Source organism: Chanodichthys erythropterus, chromosome 9 (genome assembly GCF_024489055.1).
Source record: "Chanodichthys erythropterus isolate Z2021 chromosome 9, ASM2448905v1, whole genome shotgun sequence".
Taxonomy (NCBI): Eukaryota; Metazoa; Chordata; class Actinopteri; order Cypriniformes; family Xenocyprididae; genus Chanodichthys; species Chanodichthys erythropterus.
The window spans coordinates 1,036,303-1,055,968 of NC_090229.1; the positions used below are offsets into that span (position 1 = coordinate 1,036,303).

The 19,666-nt window shown below is 37.4% G+C and overlaps 1 long non-coding RNA gene across 1 annotated transcript; it reads left to right on the plus strand.

The window, feature by feature from the left end:
- Positions 1–9,297: 9,297 nt before the first annotated feature.
- On the plus strand, positions 9,298–10,368 carry LOC137026715 (uncharacterized). Its single transcript, XR_010895914.1, has 3 exons — positions 9,298–9,366; positions 9,452–9,557; positions 9,937–10,368. It is a non-coding gene; the product is annotated as an uncharacterized lncRNA (long non-coding RNA).
- The last annotated feature ends 9,298 nt before the right edge of the window (positions 10,369–19,666 follow it).

Consider the following 19,666-nt stretch of genomic DNA (forward strand, 5'->3'; position numbering starts at 1 on the left):
TATTGGTTAACTAACCAATAATTGTGTCTGATTTGCCTCAGTCATTACATAGCGGACTTCTCTGGGGAAGAGATTGCGACTGAGGAAAGCAATGGGACGCCGGGCATCAGGGCCACCCTGCAACAAAACGGCTCCTAGGCCTCTGTCCGAAGCGCCTGTTTGGAGAATTAAAAGTTCATTAAAATCAGGATTTTGCAGCACAGATTCATTTCTCTAGGCAGTTCTAATATCTTGGAATGCAGCTTTCGCTTCTTCAGTCCATCGAAGCTGATTGGGACTCCTTGAGCCCACCATATCCGTCAATGCTGCTGCCCGGCTGGAGAAATTGGGAATGAATTTGTTATAGAATCCAGCCATGCCCAGAAATGATCGCAGCTCCTTGCGAGTCCGTGGCTGGGGGCACCCTTCAATGGCCCGGACCTTCTCCACCTGAGGCCGTATTACCCCATTGCCAACAACAAACCCCAGGTACTCTGTCTCAGTCTTTGCAATGGCACACTTTTTGTGATTAACAGTCAAACCAGCCCTCTGGAGCCGTTGCAGAACCTCCTGAACATGCTGCAAATGTTGTTCCCAGGTGTTACTGTAAATCACAATATCATCTAGATAAGCAGCTGTATAGGGCAGCCCCTGCAGTACCTGGTCCATAAGTCTTTGGTAGGTAGCCGGTGCCCCGTGCAGCCCGAAAGCGAGAACCTTAAAATGGAATAGCCCCAACGGAGTTTTGAATGCTGTCAGTTCTCTGGACCGCTGAGTCAACGGGATCTGCCAGTAATCCTTTAAAAGGTCGATGGTGGTCAAGAACTTGGAGGCACCCAGGCGATCAGTGAGGTCACCTATACGGGGAGTTGGATAAGCATCAAACTTTGTTACAGAATTAAGGTAACGGAAGTCTATACAGAATCTTATTGTGCCATCTTTTTTTGGAACCAGCACCACCGGGTGGCACCACTCACTCTTGGACGGCTCTATGATCCCCAACTTCAACATCAGCTCAACTTCCTTCTTGAGAGACTCTTGGAGACGCTCTGGAACACGGTAGCTCATTCTTCTTACAACAGCCTCAGGTTTCAACACAATGTCATGTTCAACTAAAGTTGTGAACCCAGGATATTCAGAAAAGACTTCAGGTTGGCAAATTGCCCTTACCTCCTGCTGGTGCTGCAGTGACAAGTGACTCAAACTGATATCTCCTGAAGCAGGCTGAGGTAAGTATTGGTCATCCAATTCCTCTTCTTCCTTCACTTGTTTAATCATCAAGATCTGGGCAGACTTTTCAGGATGAGAAACCCACTGCTTAACCCTCTGGAGTCTGAGGCTGATTTGGGGCTTAAAGAAGTTTTGACATGCCCTGACATTTGTGCTTTTTCAGTTGTTCATAAACATATAAATGACAAAAGTGTCATTACACTGTATTCAGCACAAACTAGGCTACCATAATATGTGAGGAACATGTTTGTACATGTTTGTATTTTTGAAGGAATAACGTTTATGCGTGGTTATTGAAAAAACAAAAAAATTAAGCCACTGAAATAAGGCCAAAAATATATATTAAATCTGTGTTTACAAGACTTCTGGGTATTGGAGGTTGTAGGCTAGAGTTTTTGCTTCAAAATTATGTAAAAATTATAATGCCTACTTGTTCATATAACACAACATATTGATTTAGTTTTTGTAAGACACTTTTTGTCAAGAAACACAGTATGCGTGGAGGCGTGAATCATCATGAATAATGGATCATTTACACCTGAGAAGACAAAAGAATCACATAAAGAACCTCTAATGGTGCTGCATAATAATGAGGCCTTTCAGTCAGGTAGGCTGTGAAAAAACCTCTGTAATCATGTCTCAGCTCAATTTAAAATAATGGTATTCTATTATATTCTTTAAAATATAATGTATTTCTGTGATGCAAAGAGTCTGACTATAGGTTTTTAGTTTAAAAGCATGCACATTTGGAGAAATATTGATGGATTCTCATATGTTTATGTCAATTTTCTATACAGATTTTATTCTATACAGAGTTTATTCTATATTCATTGTTATCACTATGAGCGCTAGTGTTTTCAATTCATACTTGCAGCCGGAGGGCGCTCTGAACACCTTTAGTCCACAAATTATTTTAAAGAAGAAGAGGACATTTCAGGAATGGTGTTTTCAATTCATACTTGCAGCCGGAGGGCGCTCTCTGTGCACGTTTAGTCCACAAATTATTCTAAAGAAGAAGAGGACATATCAGGAACTAACGGCATGTCTTCCAGAGGTCATTAACCATGGCTTTTACATACAGATAAACACTTTTCAAGACAATAAATACATGATTGAGATGATGTATGCCTGTATTGCCTCTGAATAGTGCTGGCTCCGTGGGCGTGGCCGCATTAGCGGATAATGAGCTGAAACACGGACTTCTGACATGTGTCTCTTTTCATACAGATTACATAAACACAGAATTTTTGTTTTCGATTTGACTTGCACGATTTAAAACCTGACATTTCAACATTTCTTTTGACATAAGTCTAATTTTTTTGTCATTAGTATTCACTAAGTTACAGTTCATTTTCTAAGAACTATAAGATTGGACTTTGTTCAGAGGAAGACGAGAGATCATGCATCATTTTAGTTTTCTTTATTCTACAAAAAGCACAACATTGTGTTTTTACTCTGAGTGTATACAAATAAAAGAAGATATTCTATAGTTTCAATTGATATATTACTTATGTCTCTATGACAAAAAATGACGGAGTATTTTAAGTCTGTTTTGCTGCAATGTGAAAAAAAACCTGCAAAACGCTCCAGCGCGTTTTCAGACCTCAGGGAGTTAATCAGATTAATATGGAGAATTCGAGAAGGGCGGTCTTGGCCAGACATAGAGATTTTATAGGTGGTGGGTCCCAGTTTCTTTTTAACTTCAAACGGACCCTGCCACTTCGCCAACAACTTACTATCTTGACTGGGCAGCATCACCAATACCTTTTCACCAGGTTCAAAACTTTGCTCACGAGAAGATTGATCATACCAGGTTTTTTGCCGTGTTTTGAGCCTCTGCTAAATGAGCTTGAGCCAGTGCAGTCATCTCCTCCAAGCGTTCTTGCATCTGTACCACATAGGATACAACATCAATTGGCTCACCTCTTTGCTGGTCTCCCTCCCATACCTCTCGAAGCAGAGAGAGAGGGCCCCTTACCTCATGCCCATATAAGAGTTCAAAAGGGGCAAAGCGGCAAAGAGTCTGGTTAAACCTTTCTGTGAGTCCATCTGTCTGTAGCGAATTAAATCAAAGGGGAAATATTAATAATTATTTATAACTCAATATGATTTATTAATTATGATTAATTATTAATGTGTAAATCTGTTAATCAGATTTACTTGATATAGCTACATTAATCTTAATATTACAGTCAATTAACCTGTTGTCCAGGGAACACTTAGTGTTGATTGTTTAATAATTCTAAGAAATGTTCATTTCCAGGTTATAGAAAAATAACATTCGTATTGCACCATGCAATAGTATTGCACCAGAGCATAGGTTCGGGATCTAAATCACTTCAGAGGCAATTCATTAGCAGATGGAGTCAGAACCAAACATATATTGTGCACAATCTTTATTAACTAACTCACAAACACATAACTAAACTAACAAACACATAACATACAACAAAGGTCACACACACATTCACACATTCATACACACACACACTCCGTTGAACCGGAGGAGGTACTGTTACTAGAGCTATAGGAAAAGTCAAAGACAGTCTGGAAAGGACTCATCAGTTTCTTTTAGCAATAGCAAAGGTAAGTCTTACAAATCAATACTAAATCGCTGTTTTGCATTAAAATGTACGATACTTGCAAGATGCCTTTAGGCTGAGGAGCGTCGGATCTGCAGGTTGAGGATAAATCTTGAGGTTTTCGTCTGAAGTTGTTGCCAGTCTGTTGGGTGATGAGCACATGGCTGGGTGTTGTAGGCCGGGGCCTACCGGTCTTGTGGGCCTGGCCTAGGCCGGCTGCAAGGAGATCCGTTCGGTCGTCCAGAAGCAAGGAAAAAACAGGGAGTGGCACTGTTCGCTGGTTTTTAACCTCTGGTCAAAGTCCAACCTCTTAGGAATGATGGGGGCCAATGAAGATGTTGTATTCCGGGTGACACACACCCCCTTGTCAGGGCTTTTATGACCAAGTAAGATTAAACTGGCTGAGCTTTGAAGAAGAACTATTAAAGCTTCTTGTAATACTTATGTCTTGTGCAGGTATGGACATACCGCATACACAAGCATTTAAATCTGCTCGATACGAATGCATAGACACCAAACATGGCATAATTGAAGTTACTTTGCAGGTCATAACATTAAAAAATCATAAAACATGTAAATACAATGAGTACAATACAACAACAGTAATAATGGATACCATTTCCTGGGAATATGTATGTAGAGAATAGTCTGTCTATAAATTAATGCAGTAACATCTGTGTTCTGTGTGGAAAATGCAGAGAAGATGCAGATTTTTGTGTGTCTCTTTTCTGCTCTCCATGCGGCATTTATTGGTGCAATAAAATTTGAAACTGAGAACTTCTCGGGGGATGGAAGCCAGGCCCCAGAGTGAGCTTAAAACTATTGGTTAACTAACAAATAATTGTGTCTGATTTGTCTCAATCGTTACATGTCTAAGGGTGATAAGGAGTTGTTCTCAGACTTTTGATACCCAGCAGTTTGTATACCTGTTTCAGAAGGGTAGACATAAAGTTAGTTCCTTGATCCGTCAAGATTTCACGAGGAAACCCAACTCTGGAGAACAGTTGCACTAAGCAGGTCGCCACATACTTTGCTTTAATAGACTTTAGTGGAAACACTTCGGGATATCTTGTAGCGTAGTCTGTTACAACAAGCATAAATCTGTTACCTGAACGACTCCGTTTAACAGGCCCGACAACATCCATTCCCATTCTTTCAAACGGTGTGCCTATGATCTGCAGTGGTTGAAGAGGAACTCGACCTGGACCTTAGATAGAGACTTTTTGACACTCTGGACATCTTTTACAATATTGGGAAACTTCTCTGTTCAAGTCAGGCCAATGGAAGTATTTCCTGATCCTAGCAATGGTTTTACATTTCCCCAGGTGGCCAGCCCAAGGAATCGAATGGCCAAGAGTAAGAATAACCTCACGGACACGCTGGGCTCATATATGGTTGACGTAATAAAGCAGTGAATCAATGAGTATGTATAGAAAGTTCATGATCAAGTATTAATTTGCCAGAAATATGATCAGGATGTCAAACAGGCCATCCTCTATGGCTGATGTATCATTAAAAGGAGTCAATGAGTTTATGTAAAAAGTTCATCATCGAGGAATAATTTGCCAGAAATTTCGTCAGCAGGACAAAAATGGGTTCATATATGGATGAAGTAAGATCAGAGTGAATCAATGAGTATGGTTTGAAAGTTCAAGATCGAGTACTTTTGGTCCAGAAATATTTCTGGCAAAAAAGTCTTCGATCATGAATTTTCTAGACATACTTATTAACTCCAGATTATATGTCAGTCATAGAATTTTGCATATTTGACCGAATGGACATATTTCTGGCCAAAGAGCATTCAATCTTGAACTGTTTATACATTATCATTGACTCTTTTCTGATGTTACTTTCACCCATCAGTCAGTCCATATTAGACCAACTGAACATATTTCTGGCAAATTAGTCCTTGATCAAGAAATTTCTATACTCACTTATTGACTCCTTCTGATGAAATGTCAGATATAGAGTATTGCATATTCATGATCGAGGACTGGGACAGAAACATTTTAATCAAGTCTAATATGGACTCCGTTATGGCTGAAAAAATCAGATGGACTATGTATAGAAAGTTCAAGATCGAGCACTCTTGGGCCAGAAATATGTTCAGATGGTCAAACATAGACTACTGTCTGGCTTAGCTCACATCAGATGGAGCCAATGAGTCAGTATAGGAATTTCATGATCAAGGACTAATTTGCCAGAAATAAATTCAGTAGGTCTAATATAAACTTCTTTATGAGAGAAGTAACATCAGAAGGAGTCAATAAGTGTGTATATGAAGTTCATGATCGAGTATTAATTTGCCAGAAATATGATCAGGATGTCAAACAGGCAATACTCTATGGCTGACGTATCATTAAAAGGAGTCAATGAGTTTATATAAAAAGTTCATCATTGAGGAATAATTTGCCAGAAATTTCTTCAGCAGGACAAAATAGGTTCATATATGGAAGAAGTATGATCAGAGTGAATCAATGAGTATGTATTGAAAGTTCAAGATCAAGTACTTTTGGGCCAGAAATATGTTCATTAGGTCAAATATGGACTACAGTATGGCTGATGTGACATCAGAAGGCGTCAGTAAGTATGTATATGAAGTTCAAGATCGAGGACTAATTTGCCAGAAATATGTTCAATATGGACTTTTTTATGGGTAAACTAACATCAGAAGGCGTCAAAAGTAATGTATGAAAAGTTCAAGATCGAATGCTCTTTGGCTAGAAATGTGTTCTTTAGGTCAAATATGCAAATACTGTTTTGGCTGACGTATCATCAGACTCAATGTGTCAGTATGGAAAAGTTTTAATTGGTGACTAATTTGCCAGAAATTTGTTCAGTATGTCAAAATGGGTTCTTAAATGGCTGAAGTAAGATCAGATTGAATCAATAGGTATGTTTTGAAAGTTCAAGATCGAGTACTTTTGGGCCAGAAATATGTTCATTAGGTCAAATATGGAATACAGTATGGCTGATGTGATATCAGAAGGCGTCAGTAAGTATATATAAAAAGTTCAAGATCGAGTACTCTTTGGCCAGAAATATGTTCAGTTGATCAGAAATGGGTTCATATATGGCTGAAGTAGGAAAGCAGTGAATCAATGAATATGTATTGAAAGTTCATGATCGAGTGTTAATTTGCCCGAAATCTTGGCAAATTAACACAAAAAAAAGGCAATACTCTATGGCTGACGTATCATTAAAAGGAGTCAATCAGTTTATATAAAAAGTTCATCATCGAGAAATAATTTGCCAGAAATTTGTTCAGCAGATCAAAATGGGTTCATATATGGATGAAGTAAAATCAGAGTGAATCAATGAGTATGTACTGAAGGTTCAAGGTCGAGTACTTTTGAGCCAGAAATATGTTCACTCGGTCATATAGACTTACTGTCTGGATAATCTAACATAGGACGGAGTCAATAAGTATGTATATGAAGTTAATGATTGAGGACTAATTTGCCAGACATATGATCAATATGGAATTCCTTTATGGGAAAAGTAACATCAGAAGGCGTTAAAAGTAATGTATGAAAAGTTCAAGATCGAATGCTCTTTGCCTAGAAATGTGTCCTTTGGGTCAAATATGCAAATACTGTTTTGGCTGACGTATCATCAGACTCAATGTGTCAGTATGGAAATTTCTTGATTGCTGAGTAATTTGCCAGAAATTTGTTCAGTAGGTCAAAATGGGTTCTTAAATGGCTGAAGTAAAATCAGACTGAATCAATGAGTATGCATTGAAAGTTCAAGATCGAGTACTTTTGGGCCAGAAATATGTTCATTAGGTCAAATATGGACTACAGTATGGCTGATGTGACATCAGATGGCGTCAGTAAGTATATATAAAAAGTTCAAGATCAAGTACTGTTTGGCCAGAAATATGTCAATTAGGTCAAATATGCAATACTTTATAGCTGACGTTTCATCAGAAGGAGTCAAAGAGTCAGTATAGAAATTTCTTGATCGAGGACTAATTTCCCAGAAATATTTTCAATAGGTTAAATGTGCAATACTCTATGACTGAAGTATCATCAGAAGGAGTCATTGAGTTTGTATAAAAAGTTCATGATTGAGTACTAATTTGCCAGAAATATGTCCAATAAGTCAAATATGGGCTCATGTATGTCTGAATTAACGTTAATTACCAATTTGTTTAGAATAAATTAATATAACTATGTCCTGTTGCATTGCAACATGTACTTTATGCACTGTTTCATCAGAAGGAGTCAATAAGTCATGCATTGTATACAAAGGTATACTCATTCCTCATACAATGAAGAGAAAACATAAAATATTTGGTGTTGCAGTGAATGAACTAATAATCCCTTATGCACTGAAAAGATATAACACAACGTGCAATAAGTTATTCCGTTTTGCACTTGAAGAGATAACTCGACAGGCGCTTGTTGCACTGCGTTGCATACAAGAACTAACTCTTTCCTGAAAAGAAAACGAATTTCATTGTTCGAAGAACTGTTTCATTGCATTGCATACAATCGATAACTTATGTTGTGCATAGAAGAAATTAATATAACATATGTGTTGTTGCATTGCAACATATAAGTTATACACGGTTTCCTTGCACTGTATACAAGAACTAACTTTTTCCTCATGCATTGAAGAGATTATAACACATTACACGTGGTGTTGCGATGAATGCACTATGCACTAGATGAAATTACTATGACCTGTTGCATTCTAACATGTAAGTTATGCACTGTTTCCTTGTATTGTATACGATAACTAAGGTATTCCTCATGCAATGAAGCGAAAACATAAAATATTTGGTGTTGCAATTAATGAACGAAATCATCCTTACCCTAGTGAAAAAAAAGTATACTTTATTGTATTTTAAATATATTCCCTTTTTCTATAGTACACTGCAAATATACTAACAAAAAATGTACTATCATTAAATATATAAAAGTATATTAGTATCATATTTTCACAATGCAACTTTTAACACACTTTAAAATAATTGTACTTTAGTATATTTTCTAAAAAATATATTTTAGAAAAATATACTTGAAGTGTAAGTTCAGTTTATTTTTTAAAAGTGTATTTATTTGCACTTTATAAAAATATATTTGAGGTATATTTTAACAGTGTGCTGAAAATGATCATTGTAACAATGCACTGGAAGTATATTTAAAAAATACATTATTTAATATCCTGAAGTTGTAGTGTATTTGAGTATATTTTTTAAGTTTACTTATTCATCCTTGGAATTCATTATATTACTTGTGCTTATTTATTTCAGTATGAATGCATTACAAGCCCATTTAGTAAATGCAGTGTAGCCTATACAATTTCCAAATATGTGTAAATGTTTATTAAGTTTACACTGGCAGAATCATTTTACAATCGTACACACAAATCTATATTAAACAACACACCAGCAGCACAAGTAATGTTACTTGCGAAAAATGTCGAGCGGTTAAACTTATCGGAATTCAAATGTCTCTTCAACTTGGTCTGTGACCAATCAGATTTTGTTGCTCACTGCCTTCAGCCAATCAGAGCTGCTGACGTCACGGTCGTCGTCTGAATCCCCTCGCTCTCAGCCACTCAGGTGAAGTATAATGTCGCAATGTATAATTTATTTAATAAAACACTGAAAGCTCAATACATCGCTCAATCTTGGGGATTCTGACCAGTTCAATCAAGTGACATCGCAGCCTGACTGTGATGGCGACGACAACCGGCTAATCTAATGGCCTACGCGATCCTGAAAGAACCGGAGAAAAGTGCTGCTATTGGGAGGTGAGTTGTAGTCTACCAGTTAACAAACTTTATTTTGTTTTCTTTAACAAACTGAGAGCGATATTTCGGCTTGATATCTCCTTTTTGAGTTTGTGTGTGGTGGTTTATGGAACATGTTTGAATGCAGCACCAATACATTAATATGATTGGTCAAATCGGCCCGTATTCTGTATGATATTAATTCATAAAGTGTTTTATGCTTGACTATGTACCGAAAACAATATCGACATGCCATTCTGATTCAGTTCCCTGCTGCTAATCCTCATTTACTGTTCAAAAATAGTATTGGTTCAATGTAGGATTTAGACAGACTATTGTAAACATGAATAAAGGGTTGAACATATAAAGTGTCTTATATCTTTGTATATTCTGTCAACAGATGCTGTTATTCACGAGTCTCTGCGGTCATCATTGTGCCATCAGACACAATGAGAAGCTCATCAGAAAATGGAATATAATGTGTAATTTGTATTTGTGTACAGAGGGTCACCATGGTCCAATATTTGTTTTTTCTTTAATGAAAAACATGGTAAGTTATGCTGAATCTATATTAAGTTTAAATAAAAACTATTGGATTTGTCAATGAAATATGTCTCTTGTCAATGAAATATGTTAGTGATGTTCTTATATTTTATTTAATTGAATGGCCTTGAAAACAAATGCATTCAACTTTGGGAAAATGTGTTAAACTGTTTAAATAGTAGCACAACTGTATTGTGTGAGATTATGTAATTCAAAGTACAGTAGTCAACATTTGAAGTGGATCAAAAAAGTTAGGACAACTTTGATTAAAGGTTTTGATCCGCTTTAAATGTTGACTATATTATACAAAGTATAAGTAATAACAAAGTGTATTGTTATTGACTGCAAAGTGTGTAATTTTTAGTATTTGGAATAAGCCAAAGGTGAAGACCCTCATAATTATTTTGTAATGTACTTAAATCACAAATAAAGTGTACTTATAACACAAAGTGTACTCATAACAGAAATAAAGTATACTTATAACACAAATAAAAGTATACTTATAACACAAATAAAGTATATTTATAATGCAACTGATATTGTAACAAAAAATATATACTTATAACACAAATAAAGTATACTTATAACACAAATTAATTACACTTTAATATCACTAATCAAGCATGTAATTAGTCCCTACACAGACATATACTTAAAGTGTACTAAGTATACTTGAAGTTGTTCCAATTTAGTACACATAAGTATACTAAATATACTTAAAGTTGTATTTTAATACTACTTAATTTCAACTTAAATATACTTAGTACAAAATTAGTTGTTTCAAAATAACACACTTTAAATGAACTAATCATTAACACACTTGAAATATACTAATAATTAGTCTTGCTGCAAGTATACTTAGTATACTTTTTTTTCACTAGGGTATGCACTGAAGAGATAACACATTTTCATTGCATTGCAGTGAGTTATTCCGTTTTGCACTTTAAGAGATAACTCGACAGACGCTTGTTGCACTGCGTTGTATAGAATAACTATCTCTTTCCTGTGTGCACTGAAGAGAAAACAAATCACATATGCTGTTGCACTGCAATGCATCAAGAACTGTTTCATTGCATTGCGTAAATAGTTCAATTATTACGATTTGCATAGAAAAAATTAATAGAACTATGTCCTGTTGCGATGCAACGTGTAAGTTATGCAACATGTTCTATGTATACGAGAACTAAGGTGTTAATGCATCGAAGAGAAAACATAAAATATTTGGTGTTGCAATGAATGAACTAACTCATTTGTTGTGTATTGAAGAGATGACACATAACATGTGCATTGCAGTGAGTTATTCCTTTTTGAAGTAAATGAGACAACATGACAGGTGCTTGTTGCTCTGCGTTGCAAACAAGAACTAACTCTTTCCTGTGTGCACTGAAGAGAAAACGAATCACATATGCTGTTGCCCTGCAAAAAATACAAGAACTGTTTCATTGCATTGCATACAATAAATAACTTGTGTTGTGCATAGAAGAAATTAATATAACATATGGGCTGTTGCATTGCAACATATAAGTTATACAGGGTTTCCTTACAAGAACTATCACTTTCTCTTTGTGCAATGAAGAGAAAACAAATCACATATGCTGTTGCACTTTGCAATGCATCAAAAACTGTTTCATTGCATTGCGTACCATAGTTAAATTATTACGATTTGCATAGAAGAAATTAACTATGATCTGTTGCATTCTAACATGTAAGTTATGCACTGTTTCCTTGCATTGTATAACGATAACTAAGGTATTCCTCATGCAATGAAGAGAAAACATAAAATATTTGGTGTTGCAATTAATGAACGAAATCATCCCTTTATGCACTGAAGAGGCAACACATAATATGTGCATTGCATTACAGTGAGTTATTCCGCTTTACACGGGCGCTTGTTGCACTGCGTTGCATACAATAACTAACTCTTTCCTGTGTGCACTGAAGAGAAAACAACACATTCATCGCAATACCACGTGTAATGTGTTATAATCTCTTCAATGCATGAGGAAAAAGTTAGTTCTTGTATACAGTGCAAGGAAACTGTGTATAACTTATATGTTGCAATGCAACAGCACATATGTTATATTAATTTTTTCTATGCACAACACAAGTTATTTATTGTATGCAATGCAATGAAACAGTTCTTGTATTTTTTGCAGGGCAAGAGCATATGTGATTCGTTTTCTCTTCAGTGCACACAGGAAAGAGTTAGTTCTTGTCTGCAACGCAGAGCAACAAGCGCCTGTCGAGTTATCCCTTCAAGTGCAAAACGGAATAACTCACTGCAATGCAATGCACATGTTATCTTTTCAGTGCATAAGGGATGAATAGTTCATTCATTGCAACGCCAAATATTTTATGTTTTCTCTTCAGTGCACAAAGGGAAAGAGTTAGTTTCTTGCTTGCAATGCAGTGCAACAAGCAACTGTCATGTTGCCTCATTTACTTCAAAAAGGAATAACTCACTGCAATGCACATGTTATGTGTCATCTCTTCAATACACAACAAATGAGTTAGTTCATTCATTGCAACACCAAATATTTTATGTTTTCTCTTCAATGCATTAACACCTTAGTTCTCGTATACAATGCAAGGACATATTGCATAACTTACACGTTGCAACGCAATAGGACATAGTTATATTAATTTCGCCTATGCAAATCGTAATAATTTAACTATTTAAGCAATGCAATGAAACAGTTAGTTCTTGATGCAGTGCAGTGCAACAGCATATGTGATTTGTTTTCTCTTCAGTGCACACAGGAAAGAGTTAGTTATTGTATGCAAAGCAGTGCAACTAGCGCCTGTGTAAAGCGGAATAACTCACTGCAATGCAATGCACGTTATGTGTTACCTCATCAGTGCATAAAGGGATGATTTCGTTCATTAATTGCAACACCAAATATTTTATGTTCTTGCTTTATTGCAGTGCAGCAAGCACCTGTCGCGTTATCTCATTTAGAGAGGGAGTAAAATCTTTGCGTGGCAGGGGGAGCTGCCACTGGACCTGCCACGGTTATGCGCGCCTGCCCCGCGACCTGCCACGGTTATGCGCGCCTGCCTCGGGACCTGCCACGGTTATGCGCGCCTGCCTCGGGACCTGCCACCGTTATATGCGCCTGCTTCGGGACCTGCCACGGTTATATGCGTCTGCCTCGGGACCTGCCACGGTTATGCGCGCCTGCCTCGGGACCTGCCACCGTTATATGCGCCTGCTTCGGGACCTGCCACGGCTATATGCGCCTGCCTCGGGACCTGCCACCGTTATATGCGCCTGCCTCGGGACCTGCGACGGTTATGCGCGCCTGCCTTGGGACCTGCCACGGCTATATGCGCCTACCTCGGGACCTGCCACGGTTATGCGCGCCTGCCTTGGGACCTGCCACGGTTATATGCGCCTGCCTCGGGACCTGCCACGGTTATATGCGCCTGCCTCGGGACCTGCCACAGATATGGCAAGCCACAGATATACGCGCTCCACGCGAGCCACGAGACGCGCTCTATTATGGACAAAAAGAGCAAATAAAATATGAGTTAAGATGACAAATAGTGCAATCCTGCACTTATTTATGTATCCGTTTGCTTTCATGTGTCAATCGCAGTGTCTGGTAGCTGTAAACAGTGAGAGATCTTGAGGCAGGCGCGACGCTAAACTGTGGCAGGCGCGACGCTAGTAATAGCCACGAGACACGCTCCATTATGGACAAAAAGAGCAAATAAAATGAGTTTAGATGATAAATATTGCAATCCTGCGCTTATTTATGTATCCGTTTGCTTTCATGCATTAATCGGAGTGTCTGGTAGCTAAACAGTGAGAGATCTTGAGGCAGGCGCGACGCTAAGCTGTGGCAGGCGCGACGCTAATAGAAGCCACGAGACGCGCTCCATTATGGACAAAAAGCGAATCAAATATGAGTTTAGATGATAAATATTGCAATCCTGCTCTTATTTATCTATCCGTTTGATTTCATGTGTCAATCACAGTGTCTGGTAGCTAAACAGTGAGAGATCTTCAGGCAGGCGCGACGCTTAGTAAGAGAAACGCGACGCACTCGGGCAAAAAGAGCAAATAAAATATAAGTTAAAATGATAAAGAGGGAAAGGATTGTGCACTGTTTGCACGCCTGCATCAATCGGCATTTATCATATATGCATCATATAACAGTGGCAGGTCCAGTGGCAGGCGCGCATAACCGTGGCAGGTCTTAGTGGCAGCTCCCCCTGCCACGCAAAGATTTTACTCCTACTGCTCATTTACTGCAAAACGGAATTACTCTTTTCTGACGTTACTTTCACCCATCAGTCAGTCCATATTAGACCAACTGAACATATTTCTGGCAAATTAGTCCTTGATCAAGAAATTTCTACACTCACTTATTGACTCCTTCTGATGAAACGTCAGATATAGAGTATTGCATATTCATGATCGAGGACTGGGACAGAAACAATTTAATCAAGTCTAATATGGACTCCGGTATGGCTGAAAAAATCAGATGGCCAATGAGTCAGTATAGGAATTTCATGATCAAGGACTAATTTGCCAGAAATTTGTTCAGTACGTCAAAATGGGTTCTTAAATGGCTGAAGTAAGATCAGACTGAATCAATGGGTATGTATTGAAATTTTAAGATCGAGTACTTTTGGGCCAGAAATATGTTCATTAGGTTAAATATGGACTACAGTATGGTTGATGTGACATCAGAAGGCGTCAGTAAGTATATATAAAAAGTTCAAGATCAAGTACTGTTTGCCCAGAAATATGCTCCTTAGGTCAAATATGGACTACTTGTCTGTCTAATGTAACACCAGAAGGAGTCAATGAGTCTGTATAGAAATTTCATCATCAAGGATTAATTTGCCCGAAATTTGTTCAGTAGGTCAGAAATGGGTTCATATATGGCTGAAGTAGGAAAGCAGTGAATCAATGAATATGTATTGAAAGTTCATGATCGACTGTTAATTTGCCAGAAATCTTGGCAAATTAACACTAAAAAAGGCATTACTCTATGGCTGACGTATCATTAAAAGGAGTCAATCAGTTTATATAAAAAGTTCATCATCGAGAAATAATTTGCCAGAAATTTGTTCAGCAGATCAAAATGGGTTCATATATGGATGAAGTAAAATCAGAGTGAATCAATGAGTATGTACTGAAAGTTCAAGGTCGAGTACTTTTGAGCCACAAATATGTTCACTCGGTCATATAGACTTACTGTCTGGATAATCTAACATAGGATGGAGCCAATGAGTCAGTATTGAAAGTTCAAGATCGAGTACTTTTGGGCCAGAAATATGTTCATTAGGTCAAATATGGACTACAGTATGGCTGATGTGATATCAGAAGGTGTCAGTAAGTATATATAAAAAGTTCAAGATCAAGTAAAGGCTGGCCAGAAATATGGCCGTTACGTCAAATACGCAACACTCTGTGGCTGAAGTAACATCAGTATGAGGCATGTATATAAAGTTCATGATCGAGGACTCTTGGGACAGAAAACATTTAATCAAGTCTAATTTGAACTCCTATATGGCTGAAAAAATCAGATGGATTCTCGGTCATATAGACTTACTGTCTGGATAATCTAACATAGGATGGATTCAATAAGTATCTATATGAAGTTCATGACTGAGGACTAATTTGCCAGAAATATGATCAATATGGAATTCCTTTATGGGTAAAGTAACATCAGAAAGCGTCAAAAGTAATGTATGAAAAGTTCAAGATCGAATGCTCTTTGCGTAGAAATGTGTCCCTTAGGTCAAATATGCAATACTTCATGGCTGAAGTAACATCAGTATGAGGCATGTATATTAAGTTCAAGATTGAGTACTCTTGGGCCAGAAATATGTTCAGACAGTCAAGTATGTATGAAAAGTTCAAGATCGAATGCTCTTTGCCTAGAAATGTGTCCTTTGGCTCAAATATGCAAATACTGTTTAGGCTGACGTATCATCAGACTCAATGTGTCAGTATGGAAATTTCTTGATTGCTGACTAATTTGCCAGAAATTTGTTCAGTAGGTCAAAATGGGTTCTTAAATGGCTGAAGTAAGATCAGACTGAATCAATGAGTATGTATTGAAAGTTCAAGATCGAGTACTTTTGGGCCAGAAATATGTTCATTAGGTCAAATATGGACTACAGTATGGCTAATGTGATATCAGAAGGCGTCAGTAAGTATATATAAAAAGTTCAAGATCAAGTAAAGGCTGGCCAGAAATATGGCCGTTACGTCAAATACGCAACACTCTGTGGCTGAAGTAACATCAGTATGAGGCATGTATATAAAGTTCATGATCGAGGACTCTTGGGACAGAAATATGTTCAGACGGTCAAACATAGACTACTGTCTGGCTTATCTCACATCAGGTGGAGCCAATGAGTCAGTATAGGAATTTCATGATCAAGGACTAATTTGCCAGAAATATGTTCATTAGGTCAAATATGGACTACAGTATGGCTGATGTGATATCAGAAGGCGTCAGTAAGTATATATAAAAAGTTCAAGATCAAGTAAAGGCTGGACAGAAATATGTCCGTTAGGTAAAATATGCAATACTCTATGGCTGAAGTAACATCAGTATGAGGCATGTATATAAAGTTCATGATTGAGGACTCTTGGGACAGAAAAAAATTAATCAAGTCTAATATGGACTCCTACATGGCTGAAAAATTCAGATGGATTCAATGACTATGTATAGAAAGTTCAAGATCAAGTACTGTTTGGTCAGAAATATGTCCCTTAGGTAAAATATGGAATACTTCATGGCTGAAGTAACATCAGTATGAGGCATGTATATTAAGTTCAAGACTGAGTACTCTTGGGCCAGAAATATAGTTCAGACAGTCAAACATAGACTACTGTCTGGCTTATCTCACATCAGATGGAGCCAATGAGTCAGTATAGGAATTTCATGATCAAGGACTAATTTGCCAGAAATATGATCAATATGGAATTCCTTTATGGGAAAAGTAACATCCGAAGGCGTCAAAAGTAATGTATGAAAAGTTCAAGATCGAATGCTCTTTGCTTAGAAATGTGTCCTTTGGGTCAAATATGCAAATACTGTTTAGGCTGACGTATCATCAGACTCAATGTGTCAGTATGGAAATTTCTTGATTGCTGACTAATTTGCCAGAAATTTGTTCAGTACGTCAAAATGGGTTCTTAAATGGCTGAAGGAAGATCAGACTGAATCAATGAGTATGTATTGAAAGTTCAAGATCGAGTACTTTTGGGCCAGAAATATGTTCATTAGGTCAAATATGGACTACAGTACGGCTGATGTGATATCAGAAGGCGTCAGTAAGTATATATAAAAAGTTCAAGATCAAGTAAAGGCTGTCCAGAAATATGGCCGTTACGTCAAATACGCAACACTCTGTGGCTGAAGTAACATCAGTATGAGGCATGTATATAAAGTTCATGATCGAGGACTCTTGGGACAGAAAAAATTTAATCAAGTCTAATTTGAACTCCTAAATGGCTGAAAAAATCAGATGGATTCAATAACTATGTATAGAAAGTTCAAGATCGAGTACTCTTGGGCCAGAAATATGTTCAGACGGTCAAACATAGACTACTGTCTGGCTTATCTCACATCAGGTGGAGCCAATGAGTCAGTATAGGAATTTCATGATCAAGGACTAATTTGCCAGAAATATGTTTAGTAGGTCTAATATGGACTACAGTATGGCTGATGTGACATCAGAAGGCGTCAGTAAGTATATATAAAAAGTTCAAGATCAAGTACTGTTTGGCCAGAAATATGTCCGTTAGGTCAAATATGCAATACTCTATGGCTGAAGTAACATCAGTATGAGGCATGTATATAAAGTTCATGATCGAGAACTCGGGACAGGAAAAAATTAATCAAGTCTAGTATGGACTCCTACATGGCTGAAAAAATGTATGAAAAGTTCAAGATCGAATGCTCTTTGCCTAGAAATGTGTCCTTTGGGTCAAATATGCAAATACTGTTTTGGCTGACGTATCATCAGACTCAATGTGTCAGTATGGAAAATTCTTGATTGCTGACTAATTTGCCAGAAATTTGTTCATTACGTCAAAATGGGTTCTTAAATGGCTGAAGTAAGATCAGACTGAATCAATGAGTATGTATTGAAAGTTCAAGATCGAGTACTTTTGGGCCAGAAATATGTTCATTAGGTCAAATATGGACTACAGTACGGCTGATGTGACATCAGAAGGCGTCAGTAAGTATATATAAAAAGTTCAAGATCAAGTAAAGGCTGGCCAGAAATATGGCCGTTACGTCAAATACGCAACACTCTGTGGCTGAAGTAACATCAGTATGAGGCATGTATATAAAGTTCATGATCGAGGACTCTTGGGACAGAAAAAATTTAATCAAGTCTAATTTGAACTCCTATATGGCTGAAAAAATCAGATGGATTCAATAACTATGTATAGAAAGTTCAAGATCGAGTACTCTTGGGCCAGAAATATGTTCAGACGGTCAAACATAGACTACTGTCTGGCTTATCTCACATCAGGTGGAGCCAATGAGTCAGGAATTTCATGATCAAGGACTAATTTGCCAGAAATATGTTTAGTAGGTCTAATATGGACTACAGTATGGCTGATGTGACATCAGAAGGCGTCAGTAAGTATATATAAAAAGTTCAAGATCAAGTACTGTTTGGCCAGAAATATGTCCGTTAGGTCAAATATGCAATACTCTATGGCTGAAGTAACATCAGTATGAGGCATGTATATAAAGTTCATGATCGAGGACTCTTGGGACAGAAAAAATTTAATCAAGTCTAATTTGAACTCCTATATGTCTGAAAAAATCAGATGGATTCAATAACTATGTATAGAAAGTTCAAGATCGAGTACTCTTGGGCCAGAAATATGTTCAGACGGTCAAACATAGACTACTGTCTGGCTTATCTCACATCAGGTGGAGCCAATGAGTCAGTATAGGAATTTCATGATCAAGGACTAATTTGCCAGAAATATGATCAATATCGAATTCCTTTATGGGAAAAGTAACATCAGAAGGCGTCAAAAGTAATGTATGAAAAGTTCAAGATCGAATGCTCTTTGCCTAGAAATGTGTCCTTTGGGTCAAATATGCAAATACTGTTTTGGCTGACGTATCATCAGACTCAATGTGTCAGTATGGAAATTTCTTGATTGCTGACTAATTTGCCAGAAATTTGTTCAGTACGTCAAAATGGGATCTTAAATGGCTGAAGTAAGATCAGACTGAATCAATGAGTATGTATTGAAAGTTCAAGATCGAGTACTTTTGGGCCAGAAATATGTTCATTAGCTCAAATATGGACTACAGTACGGCTGATGTGATATCAGAAGGCGTCAGTAAGTATATATAAAAAGTTCAAGATCAAGTAAAGGCTGGCCAGAAATATGGCCGTTACGTCAAATACGCAACACTCTGTGGCTGAAGTAACATCAGTATGAGGCATGTATATAAAGTTCATGATCGAGGACTCTTGGGACAGAAAAAATTTAATCAAGTCTAATTTGAACTCCTATATGGCTGAAAAAATCAGATGGATTCAATGACTATGTATAGAAAGTTCAAGATCGAGTACTCGTG